This window comes from Carettochelys insculpta, chromosome 2 (genome assembly GCF_033958435.1).
Source record: "Carettochelys insculpta isolate YL-2023 chromosome 2, ASM3395843v1, whole genome shotgun sequence".
NCBI classification, from domain to species: domain Eukaryota; kingdom Metazoa; phylum Chordata; order Testudines; family Carettochelyidae; genus Carettochelys; species Carettochelys insculpta.
In genome coordinates this window covers 8,182,966-8,195,980 of record NC_134138.1, presented here as the reverse complement: position 1 = coordinate 8,195,980, position 13,015 = coordinate 8,182,966, and positions in this window count along the sequence as shown.

The following is a 13,015-nucleotide window of genomic DNA, read 5'->3' as shown; positions in this document are numbered from 1 at the left end:
TTGTCTGTATCTGCAAAAAAACAGCAAGGAGCAATGTTCCCTATAAGCTGAGTGCTTGGGTGGCCACCAAGGGGAGATTCAGGTGCCACCCAGCTGGTTAGCAGAGTGCCCACAGCCAGCAGAGTGTGTGTTTCTGTTGGTGGTGCCCATCCACAGGTTTTGGTGCACATAACAAAATTTATTCCAACGATGAAAAAAGTTAGAGGGAACCCTGGCGAGGAGCCTTGGCGAGGGAACCCTGGTGAGGACTGACAGATGGATTTGAACATAAGCTTGCATGGGCTTTGAATGAACCTGTTACTCTCTGCGGTGCCCCAGGACTCCGCGTTGTGTTTGAGAAATGCCCACACGACACCGGCGCTGCCACCTTTCAACCATGCCCCAATATGTCCCATTAACACGCCTGTCTTCACACTGCAGTGCCACCCAGAGAGTGAAATGTACAATCGCTTCCACCCTCTTTTGGCAACCTGCTCATCCTACCCCAGCTGATTCCCTCTAAGGACAAGAGAGAGAAAGTGGGGTTTCCCAGTGTTCAGAAATCTGAGTTGAGCTCAGCTGAGCATTCTGCAAGGGGGTGATGTTCCACCAAGCAACCTGAAGGACGATTTTTGCCATGGAATTTCCTGGCTTTTTTAACCAGCAAAAAATATGTCGTTGGTAGGATTTAGTTGTCATTTTGGAAGTTGTATGAAGCACGTGGCTTGAGTTGCATATGGAGTGAGCCAGCCCTGCCCATCACCTGCCGAGCCCAACCAGTCCTGCTTGAGCACAAAGCCCCACACACATCGACTGAGCTCTCCACTCCACTGTGACCCCTTTCCTACAGCTCTGCCTACCCCATTGCCAACAGAAATTGAACTGTCCTAAAGGATTAGTATACAAACATCTTTAGCTTGGTTACACCTCCCCCCTCATTCTGTAACCTGACTCACATGTAGGCTATGTCTACACAAGAAGCATCTGTCGACAGAAGTTACTGTTGACACGGAAATTTCAACAGAATTTCTGTCAACAGATTGCATCTACGTACAACTTGCTCTGTCAACAGAGAACTGCCAGACTGCACTGCCCTCTCGTGCAAAAAAGCGGAATGGCAGCTCTGCAAAGAGGGCTGCCCGGCAACTGGAAGCCCTCTCTGTGGACAGAAGTATCTGTGCTGCAGTCCTGTCGACAGTATTCTGTCGAGAGATTGTTGTGTCTCAAATTTTTGAGGGATGCTACTGTCGAGGCAAATGCAGAGGTCTGTTGAGTATCTGTCAACAGAACGCTTTAAGTGTGTGGACGCTCCCCAAGTTGTGTCGACAGAAGTTCCCTTCTGTCGACAAAAGTCTCTAGTGTAGACCCAGCCGTAGTATCTGGAGCAAATCACAATTTTGTGACCATGGTGTTCCTCCTCGTGTTTCACAATGGTTGGAGGCTTCCCCTCCAGCCAGGAGATGCTCAATCCCCGTCTCTGCCCACCTCCATCCTGCCCCTGCACTGCCTCTGCTCCCACAAAGCACATCCCATCCCTCCTGGAGCTTCCTGAACACCACAAATCAGCTCAGCTGTTTGCAGTGCTCCAGAAGTTCTGGGAGGATGGGGGTGGATTTGTCAGCACGGCCACCTGAGTGAGAGGTGCAGGGGTGAGGAGACAGAAGTGTGGAGCTGGGCTGCCAGTGGATGCTGAGCACACACTAATTTTCATTCATGGGTGCTCTAGGGCTGGAGTACCCACAGAGTCAATGTCTATGGTTGGAGGGCGGGATTTGAGGCAGGGCCGGCACGAGAAAGCCCAGCCAGGTGTCCGTTCCAAAACACTGACAGTTTTATGGTTGCGAGAAAGCTCCTCTGACCCCTCTCCAGTAGATGTAGCCCACCTCTGAGGAGCAGCGAGATCTCAGGGTTTATCGTGTTTCATCTGGTCATCCGTGAGCCCTCCAACTTCCTGATTCACATTCTTCCCACTTCTGCCATCACTTTCCTATTGTCCCTGTAGGAATTGTTCAGGCACAGCCCAATCAGAGACAACTATCACAGGTCCTGGACACCAGTTTCAGAGGCAGAACGAATCTCCTCTCGTCCACTGTCCAGCGTACAGGAGAAGTATGGCCCAGCTCATTTCTGCCTGTGGGACTCAGCACCACGTCCATCCATCACAGCCTCTTAAGTCAGCAGTTAGAGGCCGCCAATTGGGCAAAATAGGATGCCACCCCAACCTCTGTTCTCCACCCAAATCAGCAGCCCTCATGCCATGGTGTACTCCTCACTCTCCCCCAAACTTCTGCAACCTCCTAATCCAGGAATCACTTCGAATCCACAGGTGGCCAGCCTTGGCACAGCACCTCCTGGAGGGTGGTGAAGCACTGGAATGCATTAACTAGAGAGGTGGTGGAACCTCCATCCCTAGAGGTTTTGAAGTCCCAGCTTGACAGTGCCCTGGCTGGGATGATTTAGTTGGGGTTGATCCTGCTTTGGGCAGGGGGCTGGACTAGATGACCTCCTGAGGTCCATTCCAGTCCTAGGATTCTATGATTCTATATTTTATTTTCCCTCAACTAGCAAAATCCAGATTTTTACCAATCCAAGTTTTGTCTAACACCTGTCCTCATTTCTTGCCCCCACCCCTCACAGCCACAACCCCCTCCCTCTCCTTCTGTCCTCCTCCCACCAAAAAGTCTTCTGTTGCCAGCTCCTCCCTTCCTGACACAACAAAAATTGAGGTTAGACCAGCGGCTGACGAGTCTGCTGCATTCACCATAAACCTTTCCATAAAACAAAAAAACTTTATATTATATCCGAGGGAACTTGTAGCCCTCTATGCAAGTCACTAAGTCTTCAGTGAACAGCTGTGCAAAGGTTTGGGCTTGAAACGTCAGTGCCCGGTGTTCACCGAGGCAGTGAATATTTCTTCAAACCACCCAAGCAAACTGAAAGTATCCGCCTGGAATCCTCCCGTGTCTGTCGGATGTCCTGGCAGAGGCCCCCTGTAATCTTTCCAGATACAACAGCTACGCAAGTGAAGACATGAACGTGTTCTTAAAGACCACTCACAGGGTGGGTGCCCCTAAGGCTTAGTGGGTGCCAGGCACCACCATGGTGAAAATTGACTGAGGCTCTTTTGAGATGTATCACTGCACTGGTCTGATCTCTAGCTCTGTGCAACCCGCCCCACAGAAACAGCCTACGCATCCCCGGAAAGTTTTTGAAAAAAAAAACAAAACAACCTATTGGAGGGGGCTCATGTCTCTCAGATCTCCAGGAAACCTGACTCAATGGAGCTCAGATTTGAGCCACCACCCCTCCTTTTCCCTTCCAGGAGGCACAGACCATTTCAAGCAAATTTATGCAAAAGTATCTAGTTTTTAAAGTACTTAGGCATCGTCCTTGAAACAGGAGGACTAGAGGGACCCTGGCCCGGAAGGACTTCTCTGCACCTTCCCCTGTACTGCAGGAAGTGCTGGAAGGCGGGAATCTCTGAATGAGATCTCCCCAGGGAGACAATACAACCTGCGACAATAGCTCTGAGGCACGTGCGGTGCTCCATTCGCCTCTGTGGGTGTTACCACCTGCCCTCCGGAGTGCTTTGGAACCTGTGAGGTGAATGAGGTATGTCTGTTCTCAGCTCCCCACCCAAAGGGGCAGGACGTCCCTGATCCTGGGCCACGGAAGAGCTCCCAAAAAGCAAGCCCCCTCCCCCAGTATCCAGGTCACATGATGGGGGCAGGGACAAGGGTCCATCCCCTGTAGATAGGTACATGCCCCCCGCTCCCCGGTATACACACAGGGGCAGTGAGTGCGACTCAGATGGCCACCATGTCCCAGCTCATATGGGCAGGGGAGGAGGTGGGGTTCGATGCACCTAGAGGGGCAAGAGCCACTTACTCAGATCTGGGCACACGCATGTTAGAGCTTAATGTGAGGCTGACGGGGGGGCCTGTCCCATTCTCCCCCAGTTCCCTGCCACTCACCCCCTTGTCCTCATCCCCATGTCCCCACACCCACTCCAGACCTCAAACTCTCCCCCCTCCCCTTCCACCAGGCCCTGTCGAGCCCCTTCCTCGTTATCCACCTCCTCTGACTGAATCCCCGTAACTCTCTTCTCCCTCAGCCCCTAGTTCTCCTCACCCAGGAAGCACTTGCAGGAGTCATTTCCCACCCCCCCCCCCAATACTTGGATTACATCCCCAGCTAACACCCCACGGAGCCGGGATGGGCACAGTGAGAGCCACAATGAGGGGACAGTCAGCGAAGAGGAAGCGGGAGACAAGAGGGGACACACAGTTAGGGGAGGAGGAACATAAATGGGAGAGGGGACACACCAAGGGGGGCCCAGGAGAGGGGCCATCATGGGGGGGTATCAGGGAAAATGCATCGCACTTTAGCCAGACTGGGGGTAGCAAAGGGAGGGATGACTCAGGAAGGAGGAAGACCTAAGCTCTCAATAACAAGAGAAATAGGGGGGCTTGGAGAGCGAGGTGGGGGATGCTCACCCTCACCCTGAGACAGCACTGAGAGGATCCATGCCCCTGAGTGGGGCGCAGAGGGAAACTCAGTATGACTTCTCTGAGCAGAAGGAGAGGGAACCCTACTCCTCTCCTCCCCCTGAGCCTGTAGGGAGAGCCTGTTGGGGGTGGGGATGAAGGAGATAACATGGCGGCTCTTGTGAGTCTGGGTAAGAACAAACAGTCACGTCCGGCCATCAGCAGGATGGCCCTGGCCGCTGCACAGACGCCGCACAACTTCCCCTGCCAGGAAGATGTCCCTGCTCGAGGCATTCCTGCTCTCTGGAGTCCTGAGGGCCTCTTGTCTCCCAGGCTTGAGCTGGGCCATCACGTCCCCGACTCTCACACTGACCAGCCCTCGCAACAGACGGCCATTTGTCCTTGTGCCTCATGAGAAGGCCCCGGCAGTTCGAGGGGAACTGGCTGCCTCCGAGGAGGGCAGTGAACAGGGATGGTCTCACTTCTCGTCTCACCCTGCCTTGCACAAGGTTCACAAATAACAAGCAGTCCTGTAGCACCTTAAAGACTAACAAATGTATTAGGTAATGAGCTTTCGTGGATAAGACCCAAGCCTTCTGATTACTGGAGAAGACACTTTGAATCCAGGGTTCATAGAGCAGTGAAAGAGGGGTGTTTCCTAGGTGAGGGCAAATGAGAGGATCACTGGTGAATGCCCCATGGTAGCCATGGTGCCCTCTTGAGCGGTCAGCCTAGCAAGGCCTCCCTCTCAAACGAGGGGCTGACCTGAAGGGGAGCTGGATGGTGTCAACTCCTTGCATGGGCTCGGAAGAAGCTTCTACCCCACCCACCCGTTTTGTGAGGGCCAGGCACAACAACAGTCCCTGACTGATAGGGACTGTTATCTCCTAGCCCACTCCAGTGGCATGAGAGACCCTACAGGAAGCTGGCAAGAAGAACAGATTGCCTCAGCACCCACGGCCAGTGACGTGCAATGGAATCATGTGAGGCCATCCTGGTAACCACCCTGAGGCCTGGGCGTAGTTAGAGGGGGAGTTGCCCCCTCCAGCTGCCAGTCTAGGGCAGTCACAGAATTCCCACGTGCACACACACACTCCACTGTTGGTCTGACTGAAGCTATCCCCCTACTCCCCCAGACACAGAACTCAAACTATGCCAAGGCTGAGGCCTCCCCTTCTGGGGGATGGCTTCGAGGCACCACTTGTGGGAATCAGTCCTGTAGGACTGTCGACTGCATGCCCATACTTTCCACCTTTAAGCGCCAAGGTGTCTATGAACCACATTGCTGGAGAAGACAGCTGCAAGCAGAGTGAAGAAAGAAAGGTGGAGATGCCTGGGTTTGTGTCAGGAGGGAACACGGGCAGGTGGGAAAAAGATAAAACAACAAACCTTCTAAAAGAATGACTATTCTCAGCAAAGGCACAGACAAGAGAGGATTGAAGAAATCACTCATAAAGCTCAGCAGTATCTAGTTTTTAAGCTGCCATAAGACTCCTCCTGGTTTTATCAGTGGAGAGACACCCTTTCACCACTGCGGAAAGTATAGCTCCTAGGCTAAATATCCCAGTCCAAAAAATGCTCACACAATGCTCTGAAACATCTAGTGGGCTCCAAGGAGCATCTCTGTCACATCAAGCACCATCCATGACTTCACTGCTAGGTTCCCAGGCATCCCAGGGACAGATTTTCCTCCAGTGAAAGTCAATTAAATTTAGTCTGTGGTGTCCCTTCATTCATCCCACACCAAAGCCAGGGCTTGGTCAACGCAGCTGACTCTTACCTAGCTCCACACTCGCAATGGCAGCCAGCAGAACAGACAGAAGCCCCTTCATCTTGGGTAGCTCCACACAACTAGAAGCTCCTCTGGGTGGGTTTTTCCTTTTGCTGTTTCTGACCTTGGTTTTTGTTTTTTTTTTACCCCAATGATCCAGCTGTACCGGAAAAGCGAGTCTGAGTCACAAGGGATTAAATCTCTAATGCAGAGCCCCTCCTCCTGCTTTGCCATACATGGTGGGTTTTTTAAAAAGATTTTTGAGGCTGCTTAGGGAAGACAAGAAGACTTTGAATGGGGAGCAATAATTATGTCCCTGTTCTTTGCCACAAGGGGTGATCCCCATTCACAGCCTGGTTCTTCACACAAAGGGAGTATTATCTAATCCCAGACATCTCCGATTTACTACCTGCCTTGTTGACATTTCTCCTCTTCTTTTCCAGTTAGTGGCATCTGCGCAGATTTTTGTAAAGACAAGCTGGGACTATTAAGAGGCGGTGGCTGCAGATGGGGGCCACACGGGTTTAAACTTTGAGCGATTTTCCTTATCTGTTTTACCCTTGAGAAGAGGCAGACCATGTGAGATCGCTGTGGGGCGTGGGGGAGACAGAGATGGTAAACACTGGTTAAATTCCAACCCTCCTCTTTGCTGAGACTCTAAAATACTCGCAAAGGGCCTTACCACAGAATTTGTACCTACTACTATCTGTAGCTAGAATGCTGCCACAGATCTCGGCTCTCGGGCATCTGATGGTCCAGTTTATGAGGGTAAAAACTGCCTCCATGGGGTTGGAGATCGGCGTGAGAGATGCATTTGAAAAACGACAACCCAAAATCTCCTTTGGCATGGGGAGGGCAGTAGAGTGGGCACCCATCCAACGTGAAGGTAGCTTGAGTCACTGCTGATTGTAGAGCTGCCCAGTGCCACGGATTCCCCAAACATGACAGGTAACGCGTCCCTGTGGCGGACAAGATGACCATGGCGCAGGGTGGAGCTGGCCAGGCCAAGCACCTGATGAGAGGGGGAGCTGTGCCTTCTGGGCTCAAGTTGGTGGGGCACTGGGGGATGCAAGGCCCAGTCTGAGGCTGATTATTAGCCCCAGAGTGGACGTAGGGGCCTGGACCATCCCTTCTGCCTGCTTCCCACTGCCTCAGCCCTGGGGCCCGTTGCCCTTGGGGGAGGGGTCACGGCCAGCCCCACGGAGAAGTAGGCTTTGCCCTGCCTGTCTGGAGGCAGCAGTCCCACCTCCTCAGTGGGGCTGGGAGGGGCCAGCGTGGGGCTTTAGCTCCCAGAGAGTGTGGGGAAGGGGAGGAAGGCTCCTGAATCTTCCTCCCTCTGCCCCCAACCCCACAGGTGCGCCCACAGCTGGGGTTGGGGGCAGAGCTGGTTGTGACAGGCCTCAGCTCTCCAAGAGTGGCTGCAAGGGGTCTCTGCTCTTCCCCAGCCTGGCAAGTGACATGTGCCAGCCAGCGACCCATGCATGGTCCACTCAGTGTCCTACCCTTAAGCACACGTTAAGACATCCCCCGAGACAGGAGTTTGCAGCCTGAGGCTCCAGGGTCACATGTGGCTCTTTAAGGAGTCATTTGAGGCTCTGGTCACTGGAAAGACCTTTCACTGCCACTGCTGGAACAACAGCTCGTGTCTCCAGCCTGGCCCATGCTTGACTCATCCTCGTTGTTGGTCTGTTCCTAGTCCTGAGATTTCAGCAGGTTCTTCTGCAACAAAGCCCACAGAGGCTCCACGCTTTCCTTCTCACAGAACATATATTGTATCACATTGGTTGTTCCTGGGCCTGGCTCTCCTCATGTCTTGTGGAGAAGATCTGGGATCCTGGAGGGCTTCCTCTTATCCAGTGGGGATAAAAGGGGGCGAGGGATCAACCAGGCTCTGTGACAGAGATCTGAGGCGTTGATCTTCTAAGCGGTTCACCAAGCCCCAGGTTCACAAAGTGCAACCGAACATACAGTCCAATGTCCCCACAAAGGAAGGGGTCTGGCAGCCCCCACTCTCTTTCCTGTTCATGGCTCAGAGCTTATCATGTTTCTCCCCTCTCTTCCTCCCCAGCGGAGGGAAATGGGGTCTGGTCCCCCACACCCATGAAATTTTAATATGCCTGGAGGGAGACCTGAGGACCAAAAAAGAAGTCATGTTTGGGAAAACCTGGATGGCTGGTGACCCTCCTCACAACTCCCTGCACTTGCCTTGAGATCCCCCGTTGGACTGGGAGAGTCAGTTTGAGAAAGGCTGCACTTGGAGATTTCCCAGTGACCCAGAGGTGGCTTGTATGGGAGCCTGGGCCCTCCCTCTGCGCTGGGCATATGGCCACACGCCTCCCCCAAGATCCCCCAGATAGTACAGCAAAGGTTTCTGTAGCCGTAGGCAAAGGCTGGTGCCTGCTCTGAGGCCTGAGGCAGCTGCTGGTGGCAGAATCTCTCCTGCAGCCAGGACTCCTGTTGCACCATCTTCAGCATCTCCCCAGGTCAGTCTCTTTTTCGCTGTTGTCTCTGCCCTTTTGGAGTTCTCTGGCTCGTGAGGTGGTACATCAGCATGAAGGTGCATCCCCTGGCCAAGCAGGGGAGGATGAGACTCCAGCCGGCTCAGCTCACTGGGGCAGTCAGTCCACTTCTCATGCCCAAGACTATGGAAATCTACTCTGTTCCCCAGTCCGTCAGGGGGTTGGGCTTATGGCCTCTTCGCCCTTTCTGGGGTGTTGTCCCTGGATGGCTCTCCAGCAGCCTCCTGACCTGAGTGCCTTTCTCCCCTGCCTGCTCACTCCTCTTTAACCACCCTGCCCATCTGTGATCCTCCCAGCTGCTGTCAGCCTGATAATCAGCAATGCCTAGCAATGCCTGGATTAATCCTTTGGTTTCTGAGCTTGCGCGTGGGAAAATACACCCCGCGGCAGGCTCCCTTTGAAAGTCCTCCTCCAGCTGGAGCCACTGCTTCAGGGGTGGGATCCCAGCAGCCCAGGCCTGATTTCTAACCCCTCTTGGCCTAGTGTGAGTCCGTACACTCCCTCAGATCCACCTGAAATGGCACTGCCTCTGCAGAGGCTCAGGCATCAGGTGATAGGGCGGGATGGAGTGGAGTTGGCACATCACCTTGGTCATGATGTTCTCCTGTCTCAAGAGAACAAGGACACGTCAGAGACTTGGATGCCCCCAGGAATCAAGCAGGATTAACAGCACCTGGCACCCTTCTTCTCTAGTGACCTCCATTACCAAAATTCCCCCACCTCACTGCAGGAGAAGCTCCTTCCTCCATCCCTCCTTCTCCCTGTGACAGCTGTTCCTGGGCAGGTTGTTTTGGCAGATTTCTCTGTCTGGGTGTGGGGACTGTGTTCTTTCATTCCCATTGGGTTAGATCCCTGGTCCAACACAGTAACACAGAGTGGGAGAAATATCCTCGGTACTTGGGGTAGCGGGTGGGGAGGGCGGTTGATCCTAAACTGAGTAGAGGAAGGAGAGACAGACTCATCCTCCAGCTGGGGTCAATGGGAGAGAGCCATTTCTTTAGGGGCCTCGTTGCCTTTTTTCTGTTCAAATCATTTTCTTGAGGTCCATTTCCCAGCTGAGTTTCCTCACCTGTAGCATAGCAAGTACCAGAGACGTCACTGTATTAGTCTGCACCTTCAAAAACAACAAGTCCTGTGGCTTCTTATAGACTAACATATTCTGGAGCAGAAGCTTTCGTGGGCAAAGACCCGCTTCATCAGATGCACGACGTGTCAGAGCAGTAATTTGTGGAGTCACTAAATCCCCTCCCTGACCAGCTGGCCGATGTCCCTGGCTGCGTCAGTGATGTACGGTCACAGCTAAGCCACCAAGTTCCCTAGTTTGGGGAACTGTGCAGAGTTCTAATGCAAGGGAAGGGGGCGGGGGGCTCCATCAGCATTCTGCTGTCAGCTCCCAATCCCCCCTGGGCCAGGAGTCTCTCTCCCTCAAGTCCCTCTGCAGGAGACGCTGGGGGAGAGGAGATGGAGCTACACACTCATCTTCTTCTGCCCCCAAAGGATCCTGGAGCAGACAGAGAACATGAGAACATGCACCCCCACCTGCTCCCCAAGGCCAGGCATGAGCCTGGCTGGAGAAGGCCTTGGAACATGATCCCCTTAAAGGTCTCCACTGAACCAGAAGATGAAATTGCCTCAATTCTATTTAATTCCCTGCTCTACTCTGTCTTCCCAAGGGGAACACTGCCACCCACAGCCCCTGCAGCTGCAGCTCCTACAGCCCGTTGGAAATAGCTTGCCTAGACCTAGAGTCAGGGAGCTGGGTTCAGAGGTCACTTACGTGACACTCTGGGAAGATGATGGTGAATCAGAATGGGAATCTGCAGCTCCTTACGGCCTGGGCTCTCGCCTGGGACACTGACGCAGAAGTCGAGGTGTTGTGGGGGGAGCAGGCAGGTTGGGATCCATGGGCGAGAGCTCGTGCTGTGCAAATGAGCCCACTCCCACCCACGGGGCTGGGGCATGATGTTCAGGTTGGATGATCAGATCAGTTGACCCTGGCACTTGAGATGGGATCATCACAGTGTGTTTGTCTCTCTGGACTGGGACACTGGTCAGTTTCTGGGCTGGTCCCATCTGTCCTGAATTTCTGATTCTTGAACTGGTTCATTTATCAGGATGGAGACAGACCCCTTGCCCCTCCCAACCCCGCCCAGGCACAGAAGTCCTTGCTCAGAGGAAGAGACTGACTGAGATCGACTCTCTCCCCGTCCTCTTCCCTGATTCTCAGTGCAAGCAGGAGAGAAGAGCTGATTCCCGTCAGGCCCTCTGGATCTCTAGGAAGGAGTTTGTGCCTCTTCCCTGAGCACCACCTCCTGGATCTCAGGGGCAGTGAAGAGGGAGTTTGGGCTGGGGTGGGTGGTGTCAGCCTCTCGCTCCCAAAGCCAGACAGGGCCTGGACTTGAAGTTCTTTCCCCTGCCCCTGAAGGAGGAAGGGAACCATAGAGCTCTGCACTGACTGCCCTGGCCGAGGACGGCCCCTGGGGTGCAGGCTAGGAGGACAGCTTGGAAAATGGATTTCCAGTCTCTCCTTTCCAGTCCCCCAGCACTGAGGTGAAACTGCCCTTGTCCCTCCTAACCATGCTCACCTCCAGGCTGTATCACAGCCCAGCAGTGTCCAGGGACTCTGCCAACAGGTCCCCCACATGGCCTGCAAAGGGAAGGCAGCCATGGGTCACAGCCAGAAAAACTTCTCCTCCCTGTCGATAGCCCCTGCTCGGCCAATCAGCAGTGAGACTCTGAGAAGCGGGAGGTTGAGAGGTCTCAGCAGGCATCCCAAGGGAGGGCCCAGGTGAGCATCTGAAGGGATCAGCCTCAGAGCAGTAGTTCAGCCCCATCTCCCTAGGAGAGCCCCTCAACAGCTGTAAGGGGGGCACACAGACTGATTAGAATAAAGTGCTCTCCAGTGAGCTACAGACCAACAAATGCTCATAGTCATCATTCAGCAAAGCTGTGTCTACACGTGCACAAAACGTCGAAATAAGTGGCCCTCTTTCGAAAGAACGGGAGGAGCATCCGTGCGCATAACACCATCTTTCGAAAGGGAATTGAAGGAACGGGGCACAGATGTCGAAATCCGAACCCCGATCCTGATCAGGAAGATCGTCCCCTTTCGAAAAACTAAATCGAAAGAGTACGCGTGTAGACACTCCACATGCCACTTTTTCGAAACACGGGTCCTCCATGGCACTGGTCAGCCAGAGCACGGGGCCTCTCCAACCGGCAGTAGCAGGGCTCTATGATCCCTGCGTCCGGCCACCTTAAAGCAGCACGCATGAACATAGGAAACCCATGGCAGGAAGCTGAGAGCGTGCTAGGAGCAGCCCCATGCTCCCAGCATCACAACCACGGCCAGCAGCCAGCCCCCATATGAGCCCCATGACCCCCTCTGCGTGCTCCTGCAGGGCTCCCAGGGTTCGGTGGGGGGTGGGGAGAAGAAAAAAGGGCTCCCTCCTGGATGGAACAGGAGCTGTGGGACCTCCTGGGCCTGTGGAAGGAGTAGGAGGTCCTCCATGAGATGGGGGTGCAGCTGCACAATGCCACAGCCATCGGCCACCTGGCTCAGGGCCTCCTCAGCAGGGGCCACCTGGAGCGTACCGCAGAATAGGTATGCTTAAAGGTGAAGGAGCTGTGGCAGGGCTATGCCTGGGCCAGGGACCAGGCCGGCAACTCCGGGGTGGCCCCAGCCACCTGTCCCTACGTCCAGTGGCTCCGGGGCATCCTGGGGCCCGGGGACAGCTCAATGAACAATCAATGAGCAATCCATGTGAATTAACAAACAATCTGGAAGTTACAAAGTTTCTGTGCGCAGTCTACAGAACATTTTATCTACAAACGACAAGCCCTTTGAAGAGTGCAGTCCCCAACATCGATGTATAAAGTGATCTGTCTGTAATACACTGATGTGTAGAGCAGTGATGTCTCATCTGGGATCCTGATGTAATCTTCGCACGGACGTGATCGTTCGTGTTATCTCTACAGAGTCAAAGCAAGTGGGCAATGCAGGATCAGAGCAGAAGATAGTGAAAGAATTGGGTCAGTTGCCCTTTAATTGTAATGCAACTACCCTCCTGGCAGGGTCCCTTCCTGGAATGAGACTGCCTAGGGAGCTGTTTACACCAACTGGGATGCCCTCCCGAGAGGCAGGGGCTTACCAGACTCCATTTGGAACAGTGGCTTTTAGCAAATATCATGGCCTACTTCAAAAATTTTATCCTATACCCCATACAGATCTACAACAGATGTGGCTCCTTCCCAGAATA